The sequence below is a fragment of the Dasypus novemcinctus genome, chromosome 1 (genome assembly GCF_030445035.2).
Source record: "Dasypus novemcinctus isolate mDasNov1 chromosome 1, mDasNov1.1.hap2, whole genome shotgun sequence".
Lineage (NCBI taxonomy): Eukaryota > Metazoa > Chordata > Mammalia > Cingulata > Dasypodidae > Dasypus > Dasypus novemcinctus.
Genome location: NC_080673.1, coordinates 199,876,143 through 199,894,676, shown reverse-complemented (window position 1 = coordinate 199,894,676; position 18,534 = coordinate 199,876,143). Strand labels below are relative to the sequence as shown.

The 18,534-nt window shown below is 44.3% G+C and overlaps 1 pseudogene; it reads right to left on the bottom strand.

Moving 5' to 3' along the window:
- Positions 1-583: 583 nt before the first annotated feature.
- Positions 584-18,530, bottom strand: LOC101422730 (proline and serine-rich protein 1 pseudogene; annotated as a pseudogene).
- Between the last annotated feature and the right edge of the window lie 4 nt (positions 18,531-18,534).

The window sequence follows — 18,534 nt, the reverse complement described above, 5'->3', positions numbered from 1 at the left end:
TCCTTCAATCTGGCCACTTTAGTCTAGGCTGACAGTGGTTCAGTTGATACCGATCTCACAAAACTTGGTTTTGCATGCAGGACATAGGGGTCCAAACCATCAGACAGGGAGGCTTTCCACTGATCCTTCCTGGATAACTGCATTTCCAATCCTGACTTGCACTGAAATGGCTGGCTGGTTCCAAGTTCAGTTAAATCCTCACATGTGGCACTATTCTACGGGGAATAGTCCAGCTATACTCTGTTATTTAATAAATATATCACACCTGCACCAACATGTTCCCACGAGAATAATGTTGTTTTTTTAAATTTCAATGCAAGCTCATGGACCCTTTGTTAAAACCCCTGGTCTAAGACTTTGTGGGAAATATCTTAGGCATCCAAATTTCTACCAGCAGTCTCTTCAAAGCAATTCAGGCCTTTTATAGCAAGCATTTCACAAATATGCCAAAAATCTAACCCTTAATCGATTTAAAAGCCTTTTTAGAAATTTTGGTATGTGCAATCATAGCACCCCACTCTAATGGCACCAAAATTTGTTTTAGTTTGCTAAAAGCTGCTGAAAGCAATATACCAGAAATGGGTTGGGTTTTACAATGAGGGTTTATTGGCTTGCAAGCTTATAGTCCCAAGGCTGATAAGTGTCCAAATCAAGGCATCAGGTTACACTTTCTCCCTGAAGACTGACTGTGGTGATCCTGGACTTCTTGCCACATTTTTTTTTTTTTTTTTTTTTTTAAAGATTTATTTATTTATTTAATTTCCCCCCCTCCCCTGGTTGTCTGTTCTCTGTGTCTATTTGCTGCGTCTTGTTTCTTTGTCGGCTTCTGTTGTCGTCAGCGGCACGGGAAGTGTGGGCGGCGCCATTCCTGGGCAGGCTGCACTTTCTTTCACGCTGGGCGGCTCTCCTTATGGGCGCACTCCTTGCGCGTGGGGCTCCCCTACGCGGGGGACACCCCTGTGTGGCACGGCACTCCTTGCACGCATTAGCACTGCTCATGGCCAGCTCCACACGGGTCAAGGATGTCCGGGGTTTGAACCGCGGACCTCCCATGTGGTAGACGGACGCCCTAACCACTGGGCCAAAGTCCGTTTCCCTCTTGCCACATTTTAAGGCACATGGTAGCATCTGCCAGTCTCACCTTCTCTGGGCTCAATTGTTTTCGCTTCTAGCTATTCCAGAAGTAGCCTTTTCTCTCAGCTTCTGTGGGTTCCTCTCCAAGCTCCTGTAGTTTTCTGTGTCTCTCTATAGTCATTCCATTTATAAAGGACCCTAATAAGAGGATTAGGACCCTTCTTGGGCCATGCCCTATTGAAGTAGCCTAATCAAAAGGTCTCCCATGTGAGTTGCTGAGGGTAGGGAGAGGGAAGAAGAGGTATGATATGGGGGCATTTTTGGGACTTGGAGTTGTCCTGAATGATATTGCAGGGACAGTTGTAGGACATTTTATATCCTACCATAATCCACTGAATGGACCGGGGAGAGTATAAACTACAATGTAAACTATAATCTATGTGGTGCTGCAGTGCTCCAAAATGTGTTCACCAAATGCAATGAATATGCCACGAAGATGAAGGGGTTTGTTGATGTGGGAGGTGTGGGGTGGGGTGGGGTGTGGGTTACATGGGAACCTCTTATATTTTTTGGTGTAACATTTCTGTGATCTGTGTATCTTTGGAAAAAAAAAAGGCAAAAGAAAAGAAAAAAAAATAAAATAAAAGGTTTTCCGTGTAATAGGCTCATACCCACAGGAAGGGATTAGCTCTGAGGACATGATATTTTATGGGGTCCATAAAATACTCAAACTACCATAGGGGAGATTAACTTAGTGACAGGTAGGAATGGAAAAGTGGTTTTTAAAAATTTAATTTTTTTCCCACTGTGGGTTGGATTGGGCTCTCCCTCTTGACCATGAAGGGGGGTCTGGGGTCAATCTGGATGTTCTGGGTTTGTGAAACCACCCTGATATTTGCTGCTCTTTTTTTTTCTTGGTTTACCTACCTCCCTTATTTGTGAAGGCCAGGAAAAGAAGATGAACATGGGTATAATTTTGGACTTCGAAAAGGAGCAGAATGTCTCCCCACTTATGAATCCTCAGGGATAAAATGATAGTGAATTCTGGGCATTTAATGCTTTGATTCATAGGTTGATCTGTACTTAGCAGATACCTCTCCCCTTGGCAGATCTGCCTTGAGATACTTTTGGATTTAGAACTGGGAACTCATCTTTTCCACAGGTCCCCATTTTTATTAGGTAGCTAATTCTATAACTTAGTGCCCTTTTATTGACTATTTTCCCATGTCAGTTTGAGACACTTTGTTACTTCATCTCCAATTCCTAGCCTTTTTTCTGATTTCTTGTTTGTTTTACCTTGATTATGCTGTTCTTCCATTACATGTGATGTCTACCCCCATGTGATTATTCCAATTTCCTGTGTACTTAATTCTCTACTGGCTACAGAATTAGTGTATGATGACATCATTGCTATCTCTGAAAAATGAGACCCTTTTGTAGACATCTTCTGCCTGCCAGACTTTAAGCCATTGATGGTGGTCCTGAGTTGTAGTGCAGACATCTCTAAGCTAAGTGTGGGTTTTCCTTCTATACCGAATTGTATAGTATGGCATTGCCTAATCAGAAGAGGGATTTTCTTCTTTGTGGGGATTTTATATGTACGACTATTGGGTAGAATCTCAGAATTTTCATCTTCCTGTTCTATAAACATATATCATGGACCTTTTAAGGATGTTTTAAATTTGTATAATGTAGTATGGGCAGTATGTTAAATCTTTTTCAGGGTTCTTTATTTTCCACTCAATGTCTTATGTTGCCCAGAGCCTGCCAAGAAGGCTTCCTGACAAGATGTTTGTCAGAAATTTCAGTTCCAGGATTTCACTGCAACCAGTTCAGGGCACACTTTGTTACTCTCTGTGGTGTCTGGGGCAGTTGGCTCCACAGGAGGAAAGAGGAAGAAAACCTAATGTATATCATGGAGCTTTGAACATCAGATATGGAGAGAAGATCTGACACCTCTGAGAGTATTTTGTACTACTGCCTGAATTCGAGTGACATTTGGATCTGATAATGTCCCTTATGTGTTGGTGTGGTAGTTGTGGTTATTACCATGTAGGTTCTGACCTGGATCCTGTAATTTATTGCAAAATTAGGAATAATATTACCATGATATGAATCGAGAATGAGAGAAACTATTGATAAGATACTGAGCTGGAGATATAAGCCATGGCCATGTTACTGAGGTCCTTAACACCCAAGTTACTTTCCTTGTCTAATGGCTTTGCATCTTCGGAAGTATAAGAATTTAGAGTAATTTTCCTTCAGTACTTGTACTTGAATATTTGAGAATATAATACTGCCTTCATAAAACTTTGCATCCCTCATATCTAGCCTTCTTAGTTATCCATTACAAAGTAGGCTGCCATGATAAAATGCAGTGGTTTTCAATGTATGGTCCCAACTTGCAGCCTCAAATATCATTGTGACATTTAAATATAAATTTCTGGGGCTCACCCGAAACCCCTCGATTCCAACTTTGAAGGCGTGGTAGTGAGACTTTGTAGTCTGTTCAACAAGCTGTCTGGATTTTTTAAAATACATTTAAATTTGACTGCACTGATGCTAGGTGGGTGGTAAGATTCAGTTTGGATTATAATTTAGTTGTGGCTTTTATGTCTGGTCATTAGTAAAATGAAAGATTGTTTTTAGAATTTATTTATCTCAGGAAAGCTTAGACCAGCATCTTTGATCCCTTTGTCTTCCCCAATATGCCCAGAGAGAGTTGTCTGTTGTACCAAGTTGTCGTGGTCAAAAGACCTTAATAGATCAATCTCAGACACTGGCCAATAAGGAGAAGTGGAATGTGCCATAAGTTCAAAGCTCATGAGAAACAGGCTTTCCTTCCTGTCAGAGTTATTGAGTAAGATAATATCTGTGTGAGTATGTACTAATCTGAAGGAACATTGTGCCTACATAGACTGGTCATGCAGAATTGGGGAAGGTTCTCAGTGTGTGATACTTGTTCTCTTGAGCCTGGAACTAGTAACAATGGGTTGTCCTTCTCAGTCCTGACCATGTGCTCCTCATGCAGATGAGAGATTCTCCAAGGAGCTGCTTACTAGGCCTTTCTATAGGGTACTGCTTATTTGCCAATCCCTGCCGAATCTGTGAGTACACTCTTCCAGAATAATTCCTGCATTTGCAGAGTAGCCTTTGGGAAATTGCATAGAAGGGGATGCCTGTTATGTTAAGATATGCCCAGCTGGTATGAAAACCTTCTAATCAGGGATGTCATATCAGGCCTTGGTTTCTAGTGCCACTCCACATGCTGGGGATCCAGGGAGGGCTTCTTCCAAGTCCTGCTTACCTGGATGACTAGGAACCTTTGTGTAAAGGAAAAGCATTCCCAACCTCCCCAGAAGGCACCATGGGTCTCTCCAGAGATGGGAATGTCTCATGGAGAATGTCTTGCTGCTTGTAAACAGTGTTTCCAGCTCTTCTAGCTGCTTAGGGATGACCTTGGTGGGACCCTTTTGGGGATCTCTGCTCTGGTGCTCCCTGATCCAGATTAGGTAGTGGGCTGGTTCCTGGCCCATGTCAGCACAAGCCTGAGGCTCCTGCAGGACTGGCCAAGAGGGCCCAGCCAGACTCTCAAGATATAGAGTGTTATATGCTGTGATTTTCTGAGACCCAGCTCAGGGAAGAAACTTGCTAGTTCCAGGCAGTATCTGGCCTTTGGAGGGGTGTCTATTCTGGAAGGATGGATGCTGGGGAGGTGAGGTATTCAGAGTGATTGGCACTCAAGGTCTTCTGCTCCAGAGTGCTGCTGGGAGGTGAGGGGCAGGTCTGGAGAGCTTCAGGCCTGAGTGGAACAAACAATGTACAAAAGAATTCATATTTCACCTACTGGCAGGGGTAGTGGTAGATGGGGCCTGCTGAGGTGTAGTGGGCAGCAGCAGAGTAAGGCAACTAAAGCAGGGACCCTAGTATTTTTCTGGACATGGGAGCTGTGGTTTCACAGGATGGAAAGTGTTACTAGTGGGTTGGCAGAGGGTCATGTGGGACCACAAGGGCTCTGGGTCTAGAGGAAGGACCCTCAGGACTCCAGTAGGACACGGGCCAGGTCAGCATGTTCCTGATGAGATCACGAATGGGCAAGTCTCTGTTGCAGAGAAGGCAGTTGGAACAGCAGGGCAGTTACTTTCTGATTCATGGACCCTCAGGCAGATGGTCCAACTTTGCACAGTGACTGGGAAAGAATCACTACTAGGGTAGAAATGTGGGCAGAGGAGTGGCTTTCCTGTGCCTCTGGCTGTGCTCTTGAATGTGTCACATGGCACATGCCTGAAGAACCCACAGCCAACAGAATCTGTTTTCATGGTGTTTAAATAGAAACTTCAAAAAAGTTGTAGGAATCAGTGTATTTCTCTTAATAGGGTATTTTTCTCATTAATAGTATCATTCTCCTTGAGTAGGGCTGTTGGAGACTTTCATGACTGGCCCATTTGTTGTCAGGGAGTTGGAGTGACCTTGTTGAAATGAGCCAGCTTGGCTTCCTGGGACATGTGGAGAGAGGCTTAGGTGTCTGGATGTGGGCTCTGGGGTTCCTCTCCATGATGTTCCTGAAATAGGCTAGGTTGGGAAAGTTACTTCCTTCCCAGTGGTGAGCCATGACACAGGGAAAGGTGGTAGACTTCTCATATCCTTGGCCAAGGTGTTGGGCTTCTTATCTGGCTCAGGAAGATCCAACATGAAGGGCTGGTCCACATGGGTATGTAGGTTGACATCAATGTCATCAGATCCCAGGAGGGTATGCACAAATCAACCCAAATGGGAGTAGAGGTGAGCAAGTGGGACATGTTGTAGTTGCAGGATCCAGAACTTAAGGAATATTCTAAGGAATGGTAGGAAAGATTTCATTCAGAGCAGGAACATATCATTTCAGGTACAAATTCAATGTTCAGTCTTACATCTGCTTATTCAAAATCAGTAATTGCACTCAAAATCAGTAATTACACTATCTACTGTGAAGCCCAGGAGGCCTCAAAAGGCTGTGTGGTCATTTGACTTGAAAAAGTCTAATGGACCATGTTTGTGGTATGGCTATCTCCACTTAGGAGGGTCTGGGACCTTCAGAATGACCTACAACAAAGCTTTTCATAGAACAAATCAGTTGTACAGGAATCTGGTTTAAATAGATTAATTAACAAGACTTAAACAGAAGACCAGTTTTACATAGGTGAACTATTCAGGTGAATGAGAATATTTTACCTTGGACTCAAATGAGCTAGTCCTCCTTAGAAGTAAATTTTTTTTTTTTTTGATAGGCATACTTAAATATACTACTTTCTTCAATGTCTGGTCTCTTAGAAATAACTGACCTGTATCTGAGTCCTAAGCACAAAAGAAACAGAGACAAATAAGCAACATTCCTCCTAGAATACCTCCTCCCCAACCTCTCACCCAAGCCATAAGGTTTAGTGACTATAGTCCATCAGCAATTCTAGCCATCATTCAAAAAATAGGTAACAATTACAAATCAGCATTTTGAATACTCATTATATCAGCTTGCAATTGGTAAATATCTAAGCTCAAGTTGTCTTGATGTCTGAGTAAGTGGCGTTTTATTTTTCCCCACAAGAGATGACTATTATTATAAACATGTGGGGTTACACAGAAGTTAGAAACATTCTAATCACATTTTAATTTCAATTGCATATTTACATTTTGTAACTCCTCTCCAAGGAGTAGTATGGCATTTTCCAAATCTACTAACCTAGAATTGATTTTGATTTGACTTCACCAAGGCAGACTTGCATTATGATGTTAGGCTTGGACAAATTCTGTAGTTTGGACACTTTGATGTAAAGTCACTCCAGAAACAGCAGCTACTGTAGTAAGGGAAATAATGCCCATAATAGCTGCTAAATAAATAAATCTTTTTGTGTGCTTAACCACTTTTTATAAGACTAATAACAAAGCATGCATATCAGGCAAAGCTTACCAAGGTTGAGTTTGATTAACTGGTATCCAAATGCCTAGCTGCCGTCTAAGAATAACATAGCTATGATTACTATTGAATAAAGATGAATTAAGGCAAGTATATAATTTACATGAATTATCTTCACACTGGACTTCTCGGTTTGTCTGATTTAGCTAAAAGCTTCCAGTCATGAAAACATATATATTGTGGACACAGGACTGAATATGGAAAGAGAAATTGTCAGAAGTGTAAATGATAAAGCATAATTATTGGAATATTGATAGTGGCCTTCCCATATGTGAATGGACACTACACTGAAGGGAATTTTCCATAATGTTACTTGAGCTGGTCCATGACCTAATACTGGAAAAAGGTGGGACCATCCCCATCCCATGACAGATAATGGGGTGTTTTGCAGAAGTTATAATAACATAGTAAAATTATGTTTACACACCTTCCAACTCAGTGCTTCATAAGTAGAACAGGTCTCATTCATACTGCAGTTCTGAATTGGGTACCCCTTAGGGGACCAGTCAGTTACGTCCATGGGAACCATTAATTAGCAGTACACTACTAGACCCCCGACAATCTTCCCAATAAAGGGGTTCACTTTGTGACTTCCTACGAGAAGGATATCTACGTATCTTATCAAACCTAAATTGGGTTTGTCTGGAGGGTTGTCTGGAGGGTTGAGGCCAGTATTATTATAATGTTTATGTTAAAAATTCAACCCTGATATAAGATGTAATTGAGCTCTAGAAATATTTCCATGTTTAGGGGTGACTGACCGCCATGCTTGACATGTTAAATTTAGACACCTGTCAGCAGGGCCAACAAATAAGGGTAGCTTGATGAATCCTAGGGTCCCATTAAAATTAGTGCCCTCCTCTCGTGGACGTAATGGCAAGTGGTAGTTTTCTGGCCCAGGGACCCAGGAAGAATCACTAATATAAATCTCAGGATGGGTTTCCATCCAAGGTATGGGACATAGGAAAGGGGGGTTAGGAATATATACCCTAGTAAGTATAATTAGTTTCAGTAGTTGCTTACAGGCAAAACACTTATGGTTGCTGTTACTATGGTGAGCATATCTACCAGCAAATTAGGAGCAGTAACTGGCAATTCTTCCTTTTCTGATTGTTGTTCAGCTTCTTGACACTCAGACGTTTAATTTGCTCCCGGGTGGGAGGTGAATCTGCTCTAATCTTTGAAGTGGAACCCAGCCATGTGGTTTCCAGCCTCAATCTCTCCATCTGCATGACCAGAGGTTCTGGGTCCCACAGGAACTTTCTTCGTCTTTCGGCGTTCATGATATGGTTTTATTTGATGAGCTAGTACCCACACAGGATGTTCTCTGTCTCCTGGGGAAACACAAGCATACCCTCATCCCCAAGTTAACAGCTTCCCTGTTGACCATTCATTGGTCAGTGGACCATTCCACCAAATTAAAGGTTTTTCAGACAGGGTTTGGGCTTGAGTTTTAGAATTATTTTGAAAATGCCTTTCAGCTGCTGTCCCTTCCAGTTAAGAAAATTAAGAGTGAATGGTGCTTTATGTAACTGCATGAGTGGTATTTCCTTGTCTCCCTTTTTTTGTTTTTGTAACATGAATTTAAGGGGTTGATTTGATTGCTCGACAAGAGCTTGCCCTTGGGGGTTATAAGGAAGTCCTATAGTATGTGAAATACTCCAAGTATCTAGAAGTCTTTTAAGGCAGACACTGGTATAAGCAGGGGCATTATTTGTTTTTAGAGACAGAGGAAGTCCCAGTATAGCAAAGTAAGCTAACAAATGCTGTCTTACATGTTGAGAAGTTTCTCCAGTCTGAGCTGTAGCCCAAATAAATCCTGGGCAAGTTTCTACAGAGACATGAACATAACATAATTTTCCAAAGGGGGAGATATGAGTTATATCCATTTGCCACAGTGTGTTAGCAGTTAAACCACAGGGATTTACTCCAGGTTCCAGTTGCTTTGGATTATTAAGAATTTGACAGGATGGACAAGTTTGAACAATGTCCCTAGCTTGTGTCTGTTAAAGGAAAATGAGCTTTGAGGCCAGCTGCATTTAAATGAGCTGAAGTACGAAAATGAATAGCTTCTTGTAAAACAGGGGTGACTAATTTATCAGCAGCATCATTGTTTCATACTAATGGTCCAGGTAAATTTGAATGAGATCAAATGTGGGTGATAAAAAATGGACTTTTTCTATTTCTAGTTATCTGTTGAAATTTATGAAAAAGCTTACAAAGAAACTGATTTAAGTTAGGCTTGATAAGAGCTGTTTCAATCAGTTGAATAACCAGGATGACATACACCGAGTCTGGAAGGATGTTTATGGACTCTAGTATGTCTTGCAAAGCAGTAAGTACTGCTATTCATTCAGCTTACTGAGCTGAAAATCCAGGAGTAGGAATTTTCTTAATTTTATACCCAGTACACCCAGCTATGCCATTTCTAGACCCATCAGTAAAAATTGTAGGGGCATCAAGTATTGGTTGAGACTTAGTTATACTAGATAAAATCCATTGAGTGCTTTTAATGAATTGTAATATATGATTTTTAGGGTAATGATTTGTCCAATATAATCTATTTGTCCAATATAATCAGCAAAGGCTATTTGCCATGGTAAGTGATTTTGTAGGCAAGCCTCAACTTCCTTGCATAAAAGTGGAAGAATGATATGAGACGGGCCCTGTCTGTGAAGAGCATGAGTGTGTTCATGGCCTTTAAGTATAATCTAGGCCATAAAACCCACACAAGGAGATAAAGTTTTAACAACACTGTTAGGTAAAAATATCCATTCTACAATATGATCTTGTTGCATAAGGATTCCCATGGGAGAGTATAAGGAAGGCTAGATAAACAATTGCATTGGCTGTTCTAGATTAATGCATTCAACTTGGGCACTTTGAATTTTTTTCTCTATGAATTTTAATTCTGCTTTTCTCATCAGAACCCAGGGGCTGTTTAATTGAGGATCTCCTTGTAATAGGGAAAAATGATTAGACAGTTCATATGTGGAAATGCCCACTTTGGGCCTCAGCCAGTATATATCTCCTAATAATTTCTGCAGATCATTCAGTTTTAATAGCGTCCCTACGAATCTGAACCTTCTGAGGCTTAATTGTAATTTTGTTAACTATAGTCCCAAGATAAGAAATGGGAGTAACATTTTGAATTTTCTCAGGAGCAGGTTTTAACCCTGCTGCAGTTAAGCTCTTTTCTAAGGCCTGGCAAGCTAAAACTAGAGTCTGGGAAAAGGGAGCGGCACACAGTATAGCATCCATGTAGTGTATAGTATAACAAGAAGGAAAAGTCAATGACTGGATTTAAGGCTTTAGCTACGAAATTTTGACATTGTGGGGCTATTAAGCATTCCTTGAGGAAGATATTCCCACTGAAACCATTTCAGACATTCCTTATTATTGAATGAAGTTATAGAGAATGCAAATTTCTCACAGTCCTGGGGAGCCAAAGGTATTGTAAAGAAGTAATCCTTTAAATCAATAACAAATAGCCAGCTACGAGGGATCATAGATGGTGTGGGCAAACCTGGCTGAGGTGCACCCATAGGTTGAATGACTGCACTAACAGCCAAAGGTCTGTTAAAAGTCTCCATTTGCCTAATTTTTTCTTAATAGGAAACACTGGAGAGTTCCAAGAACTAAAAGATTCTTCAATATGCCCCTTATCTGTTTCTTAACTAATTTATGAAGTGCCTCCAATTTTTCTTGAGTTAATGGGCCACTGTTCAACCCAAACCAAAGAGGTTATAGTCCATTTAAGAGGAATGGGTTTGGGTGGTCCAAGGAGGCTAGACTGGACAGTGGCCACTATGGAAAAGGTGAATATCCAAATATCTCACGATTACTATGAGCCATAGGGTTTATTGGTTCAACAATTCCCTGCTGATGCTTACCCAGTCCTAACCCTGGAACATGCTCTTGTTTCCTCATTCATTGTTCACTTTGTTTACTATATTGGCTAACCTGGGGAATATAAATTTCAGCCTGCCATTGTTCTAATAGATCACATCCCCAGAGATTAATAGGTAAGTCTGCAACATATGGCTGCAGGGTGGCAAGTTGCCCATCAGGTCCCAGACAATGAAAAATTTGCACACTCTGTTCTAAACCTCTGGGAGTGCCAAGTCCCACCACAGAAATAGATGCATCTTGTAATGGCCAAGCAGAGGGCCAATGGTTAGAACTTATGCTAGAAATGTCAGCTCCTGTATCAATAAGTCCTCTAAAGAGCTTGTTCTAAATAGTTACTTCGCAAACAGGACGAGATTCTAAAATTTTTTCAGTTCAGAATACTCCTGTCATTCCTGTACTTCCAAAGCCATTTTTCCCTCCGACTTTCTTACTAGCTCCTACAGGAACAAAAGGGAGCAACAACAATTGGTTATGCGATCTTCAATATCAGCTTTCCAAGGAACTGAGGTGGACATGATAACTTGAATCTCTCCTTGGTCGTCACAATTACTCCTATATCTAACTTCCTGGGAGGTGAGACTGCTCCTCCTGAGAAATCCTACCATGCCAATTGGTAAAGGTCCCTTTATTCCCATTTTTACACAGATGGGGGTGTCCCCTGGAAGCAAGATAACAGATTCTACCATAGGGATATCTACCGCTGCACTTCCTGCTGGAGCGGGGGATAAGTCCAGGGCACTGTGGAGTATCCGGGAGTGCCAGGATTGCTCTGCTGAGCTGGGAAGGCCCCCTTTTGGAACGGGGCTAAGAAAGGCCACTGGAAGTTTCTCAACTAGGGAGTGCCATTCTTATGATAATTAGACCTACATTGGCTAGACCAATGATTTCCTTTACCACAGTGGGGACAAGGCTCAAATCATTTCGCTCAAATCATTTCAGAGCAGAAATATTCTGTCTGGGTGGCATTGTTTTTCCTTCAGACCTTTTCTGATAATCTTTTTTCATGTGACCAATTTTTCCACAATTGAAACATTTTCCAGAGAACCTCTTATTGGTTTTCATCCCTGCGCTAGCCTGAGCCATCACTGTAGCACGGTGGCCCTCCGTCCCTACATCCTGGCACAATTTAATATATCCAGTCAAATCTACTTTACCTTTCATAATCCCAACAGCTTTTTGACAATCCTGGTTAGCATTTTCATAAGCCATTGGCTGTAAAATAGTAGCAGCAGCTTCTAAATTATTGACCTGTTTTTTGATAGCCTCTAGTAACCAGGCGATAAAGTCAGGGTAAGGTTCTTTAGGTTCTTGTAATAATTTTTGAAATGACACCAGAGGCTGGCCTTTCTTTCAGTTTTTTCCCCAGGCCCTTAAGTAACAGCGAAGGACCTGTGCGATGGCTTGATCATTCATTGTTAATTGCTGATCTACTCCTGCCCAATTCCCCACCCCCACTAACTGATCCAAGGAAATGGGGATATTATGGACTCTATTATGAGCAGCCTGAGTCTCTGCATGATCTGTCCACCAGGTTTTGAATTGTAAAAACTCTCCAGACCCTAGGATGATGCGTGCCAATGTGGACTAGTCAGCTGGAATCTGCCTCAGCCTTCAGCAAGACCTTGCACTGCACCCTTAGGTGAAAGGAGAATTTGGACCATATTGTTGCTCTGCTGCTTTTAACTCTTTCAAAATTTTAAATGGGAAGGGCTCATGAGTGAACTCATAAACTCCATCTGGATTTTGAGGGTCCACTCTGGGAGCTACTCTTTCTCGTACAGTAACCGGAAAGGCCATTTGAAGTGCCTCCAAGTCACTCTCCCTTCTAGCCTGTAAAATGCGCTCTTGTAGAGCTGACAACTTTGGCTGAGCCTCTCCAGGTATAGGAGGGGGAGGAGGTGTCGGCGGGAGGGGAAAGTGACTTTCTAAAGTCTGCTAATGAAGGAGCTGAAGGCAAAACAACTTTAGATTTAGTATCATCAAAAAATTCAGTGGTTAACCCCATCGGCCATGACCATAACTCCCATGGGTCTCTTTAGCCCTCAAAGGAACCAATATCTGGGGGTTGTATCTGCTTTATCTGTCTCTCTGACTCTGCTCAGTTGTGCATGAGGGCAAACCTTCTGCCAGCCTCCAGACTCTTTTTTAGAAACTCGTAGCCATATAAACTCATTTCTCCTTTCCATTTCCCCCTTACTTTAGGTCAAACAGCATTTTAAAGTCATGGTATTTTATGTAGACATGGATATTCTGCTGATCCGCATTGAACCTTCCATATAAGGTCATTTTCCAGTTGCATCATCAGTTGGTAGTTGATAGTGGTCCCTCGTTGCCAGGGAGGCTCATCCCCGGGTGTCATGTCCCACGCTGGGGGGAAGGCATTGCATTTACATGCTGAGTTTGGCTTCGAGACTGGCCACATTTGAGTAACATGGGGTTAACTACCAGGGCAGATGGCCCCTCTTTGGAAATGATGTTTATGTGTGATGAATCTGGACTCAGATGGGATCTCCCTTCATAAGACTTTCATGCTAATGTGCTGGAGGTGCAGTTAATGTTGGGGTTTAAGATATATTTAGGGGATTTGAATCTCTGGACTGACAATGTGATAGCCAGATCCTGAGCCTCAACAGACTCCAGCACCTACAATCTGATTTATTGGACTTACCACACTCAGCTAAGATGGAGGTGAAGAAGGACAACCACCACACCATGGAGCCTAGAGTGATTACAACTGAAAATGGGAGGATTGCATCCAGCATCCAGGTGGAATCTGAGCCTCCTCTTGACATAAAGGTGCAATGGACACAACCAATCCAGTGTCCACATAGAAGAGGTGGCATTGGATTGGGAAAAGTGGACATAATGGACAAAGGGTATGGGGAAAGGCAGGAAGAGATGAGAGGTGGAGGCGTCTTAGGGACATGGAGCTGCCCTGGATGGTGCTTCAGAGGTAATCACCGGACATTGTAAATCCTCACAGGGCCTACATGATGGAATAGAGGAGAGTATGGGCCATGATGTGAACCAATGTATATGAGGTGCAGAGGTGCCCAAAGATGTACTTACCAAATCCAATGGATGTGTCATGATGATGGGAACGAGTGTTGTTGGGGGGGGGGGGGGGGGGAGAGGGGGGGGTGGGGGGGTGGGGTTGAATGGGACCTCACATATATATTTTTAATGTAATATTATTACAAATTCAATAAAAAATAAAAAAATTAAAAAAAAAAAAAATCAAAACTGTCAACCAAATAATCAAGACAAGTATTGTGGAGGAAGACTCAGCAACTTGTTAACAATTTCATCAGCAGTAGTTTTTTAATTTTACAGAACTCGTCAAAAATTAAACTGACTCTACCTGTTTTACGTGAAATTTACCATTTGTATGGTAGTGCAGATTTTCCATGGGCAACATTACCAGTTTGAAGTGTTGAGTAATTATCATTCTTCTCACAATGTGAAATTTTAAAGATAAAATAATGTAATAATAACTTTAAAATGTTTACATTTACAAAATGCACTGTAAAGATAATATGGTATTATTAACATTAGATTGTGAATAATTTAAAAAACATTAGAAAAAGCAATCAAATTTGTAAAAGAGGGCAATTTTTACTGTATAAATAAGAGAAATAAAGTAATGATTAAATGATAAAAAAAAAAAAAAATTCAGTGGGAGGAACTTCCTCACATTCTCTATTTTCATTTTTCTCTTCCTCACCTTCTGTTTGCAAGGGTTCCAAAACAGATTTAATAATAGGCAAAGGGTTTCTGTAATCAGTAAGAGTTCTAAAATATGAGGCTGACTGACCTTGGCTCCTCCTGCTTTAAGGAGCTGTTTCAAGAGACAGACACACGGGTGCTATTTTGTTGAACTGTCTCCATTTCCCATCGTAACCCTGCTAAAATACCTGAGAATGTCCTTACTCACCAAGGACTTGGATGGCCTTCTAAACCACTCGGGGCTCTGCGCCATGACAACACCTTTAGTTTTGCTTGAAGTGATTCTTCTTCCCCTTGAGTCCCTGTTTGGACACCAGTTCTTGAGACCAGCTCAGCGACAGGTTTGCATGAAGGGAAGGCGATGCAGATCTTAAGAAATAAAAGAACAGAGAGCAAAACACAAGAGAGAAGATAAAGATGGGACCAGGGGACTCAACAGCTTCTGGAATGGAGAGCCTCGACCCTAGTTTCCACATCGTATTTATTAGAAATTGCAAAGCATTAGTTATCTATGTTTATTTTCAAGGCTGCTTGCTATTAAAGCTGTAGCACCTGCAATACTAGGGAACAGGCCATACAAAGTTCAAACGCCTCCTCACACAATTTTTGTGCTGATCAGACAGTGTGTTCCATCTAGTCAAGGCTGGTGTTCCTAAGCCTACCCTTTTTTTTTCATATCCATAAAGTTTATTTTAAAAATTATTAAAAACTAACAATACAGGAATATTTAATATACTTAAAAAGTTCCCCATGTTGAAGGAAAATACATTAGCAGCATCTTCCAGACACCATCTTTATAAAAGTAAAACTTCTAGATGACGAAATGCACTACAGCAGATTCTATTGTTTACACTTTTAATCACTCTCCCTCCTTTCCCCGAATGTGGCAGAGCTGTTATTAAGCAAATGAAGTGTCCTCTACCCCAGATTCTTGAGCAAGAGGGCACAATGCACACCTCCTAACAGAGCGCCTCTTCGACCTGGTGTCACATGATTGGTGTGATCTCGTAGCATCTGATTTTTAAGAACAAACAAATTCCACATCCCATGATTGTAAACATTCGCCAAGAACTTCGGAGCACAGTGAGTGACGAGGGCGGCGGAGGCGTCGAGCGTCCCTCACTCATTTGGCTACTGCTGAGTTTAAGAAATGGGGTTCTGAAGGCAATTACCACAAGCTTTATTTGTATTTCTGTAAGAAAGTAGTTCTGGATATATATCTTAGTCGAAATCAGTTGAAAGTCATTCTAAAGACTACATGAAGCACCATTTTCACTTACCTGAAATATATTGAGTTAATTCAGCATTTCTGATCATTAGTATCAGAAATTAAATAAGCACGGGTCCCAGGCTCCTCCGTGGACACGTTTGGGGCGCTGATTCTTCCCTGGCATGTGGTGTGCCCCCAGGGCCCCAGCACCCACAAGTCCCAGGCACCCCATGACCTCCATCAGCAGAAGCCACACGAGATTTAAGGCTGTATTCGACTAGAGTCTAGTCTCCTCTTTAATGTTCCTTCTATGTAGATCATTTACACAGCTCAAGCATCACAGGATGGGAGGTGAAAAGTCCCCAAAAGCTTTTTTTTAGGGGTACTGGGGATTGAACCCAGGACCTAGTACATGGGAAGCGGACGCTCAACCACTGGAGCTATATCCGCTCACCCCCAACACTTTTTAAATACTTTCCTCCTTGGTTTATTGTTTATTTACAGAGAGAGTGTTCATATCTAAAACCATTAAAAAAAAGCAACGATGATTTCAGGATTCTGATCCCCGTTCCCCAGGCATGTCCTCGTCCGCGTGTTCCGACCTCGCCCAGCCTCACACCGGTCGTGCTGCTCCTGCAGTCGCACTTTCCGGGCAACCTGCTGCTGCTCCCCAGGAGAATAAAAACGACGGCATGTTCACTGCCACCCACTCTGGGAGAGGCCTGGTTGCTGGGAAAACGGTGTTCCCGGCGCTGAAGGGAAACTGGGAAACATGGCGGGCTGAGCTGGACAGCTTTGCAGACCTGCCGCGGGATGCACCTGCTGGAGCCACGCCGGCTGCGCGGCTGTGCTGTGCGGGAACTCCTGCAGAGACCGCTGCCAGGGGCTCTGGGAGAAGCCGGGGATCCCCGGGAGGGGCAGGAGGCCTGGGAAGACAGAGCTGCCTGCGGCCTGGAGTCCAGAGGACAGACCGGCTTGTGCGACGAGCACGGAGTTGAAACTGGAACTGAAGGCTGACGCAAATCCTGGGAGGACCGGGGCGGGGGACGAGGCGGGGGCCGTGCAGGACACCTGCAGCCCCGGGAAGGAGGCCAGGGCAGGGCTGGCGCTCGGGGCGCTGGAGCCGGACAGGCCGGGGTAGGGCGGGGTCGAGGCCGGCAGCGGTTCCTGCGTGACCGAGAAGAGCGAGGGTACGGCGGTGGACAGGTTGAGCAGGAAAGGCGCCGGCGGGGAGGCCGGTGAGGCGGGTCGTGGAGCTGGGGGGCGCGGCGGACCCGGCGGCAGACGACGAGGTGGCGGCCAGCGCGCCGGGCAGGGCCCCTGCGGGGCTGAGGGAGGCGCCGCCCGCCAGGGGGAAGTTGCTGGCCTTGGACGCGAACGCCGGCAGCGCGGCGAAGACGGGCGCGAGCGGCTCGGCGGGGCCGGGCGGCGGGAGGGCCATGGGCGCCAGGGCGTTCGCGGTGCCCAAGGGCGAGCTCCGGCCGGACACGGCCAACAGCGCGGGGTTAAGGCACGGGGGCAGCGCGAGGGGCCCCGCGGCGGGTGCGGGGCCCCGGAAGGCCGAGGGCGCGGGGCTGGTGGGCTCGGCCTTGATGCGCACGGGGGCCGAGAGCTGCCGGGGCCCTGGGCGGCAGTCGGGGCGGGTGCTGCAGGCGTGGCCGGGTTGGAGCCCGGGAGAGAAGAGCTGGCCGGGAGGGGCAGGAAACGTTTGATTCTGTGTGGGTTTTGCTGACTGGAAGCGTCCTCATTTTCTGCTCCTGCGGGGTTAGGCGTGTGCGGAGGTGGCGGGGGCACACCTGGAGCGAGGACCCTGGCTGGTGGCACCAGCCGCGCACTGTTGTAAGCGCTTGGTGCAATAGTTGCGTGTGGCCGGCAGGGCGGCATCGGGTAAGGAACAGGTTTGTGTGGATTATATGTGGAAGGAGGCGGTTTGGACGGTCCAAGGATCGGCGCAGCGACTCCTTTGCCTTCGTCGCTGCAGCCTTCGCTATCTTTCTTCAAAGGGGCTCCTGGGAAAATTCCGTTTATGCGACTAGGCTTTCCTTTAGGACATGGATTTCCTGGGATCGTTCCACACGACGATATCGTGGCATGAGGAGCTTTGCAGCCTCCCTTGAAAGCCTGTTCAAGCACTCTCTCGCACAGTTTCTTCTCAGACATGTTTATCCTGAATAAACTTTCAATGGGACGGGAATTCTGTGCATCAGCAATGTTTGAGGCTAACAGTTCGAGTGCAACTAGTTTGTCTTTACTGAAGGTGGAACAGTGGAGTATATTGACCACTTCCGCTGGGTGAACAGCCACCATTTTATGTTGTAATTCTTTCATTGCCTTCAACTGAGGCTCAGCCCAGGAAAAATACCTCAGTAAATCAACCACGTGCTCACTGGAGAAGTAGCCGTGCACGTGCTCAATGGCCTTCAACTTGGACTCTGTCAAAACAGCCTTTCTAATTTCGTCCAGCACCGTCTCGAAGGACTTTTTGCCCATCTTGCCACCACCTCGGCGCTGTCCTTCCAGCAGCGCTACTTTCATCCCGCTCCGCTGCGAGGACGGCGGAGCGCTGACTGCCGAGGAGGGCGAGGCTCCGGGAGGAGAAAGGCTGGGCAGAGGCGGGGAGCCGCGAGCGCCGCGAAAATGGCTAGAAACGGACTTGGGGAAG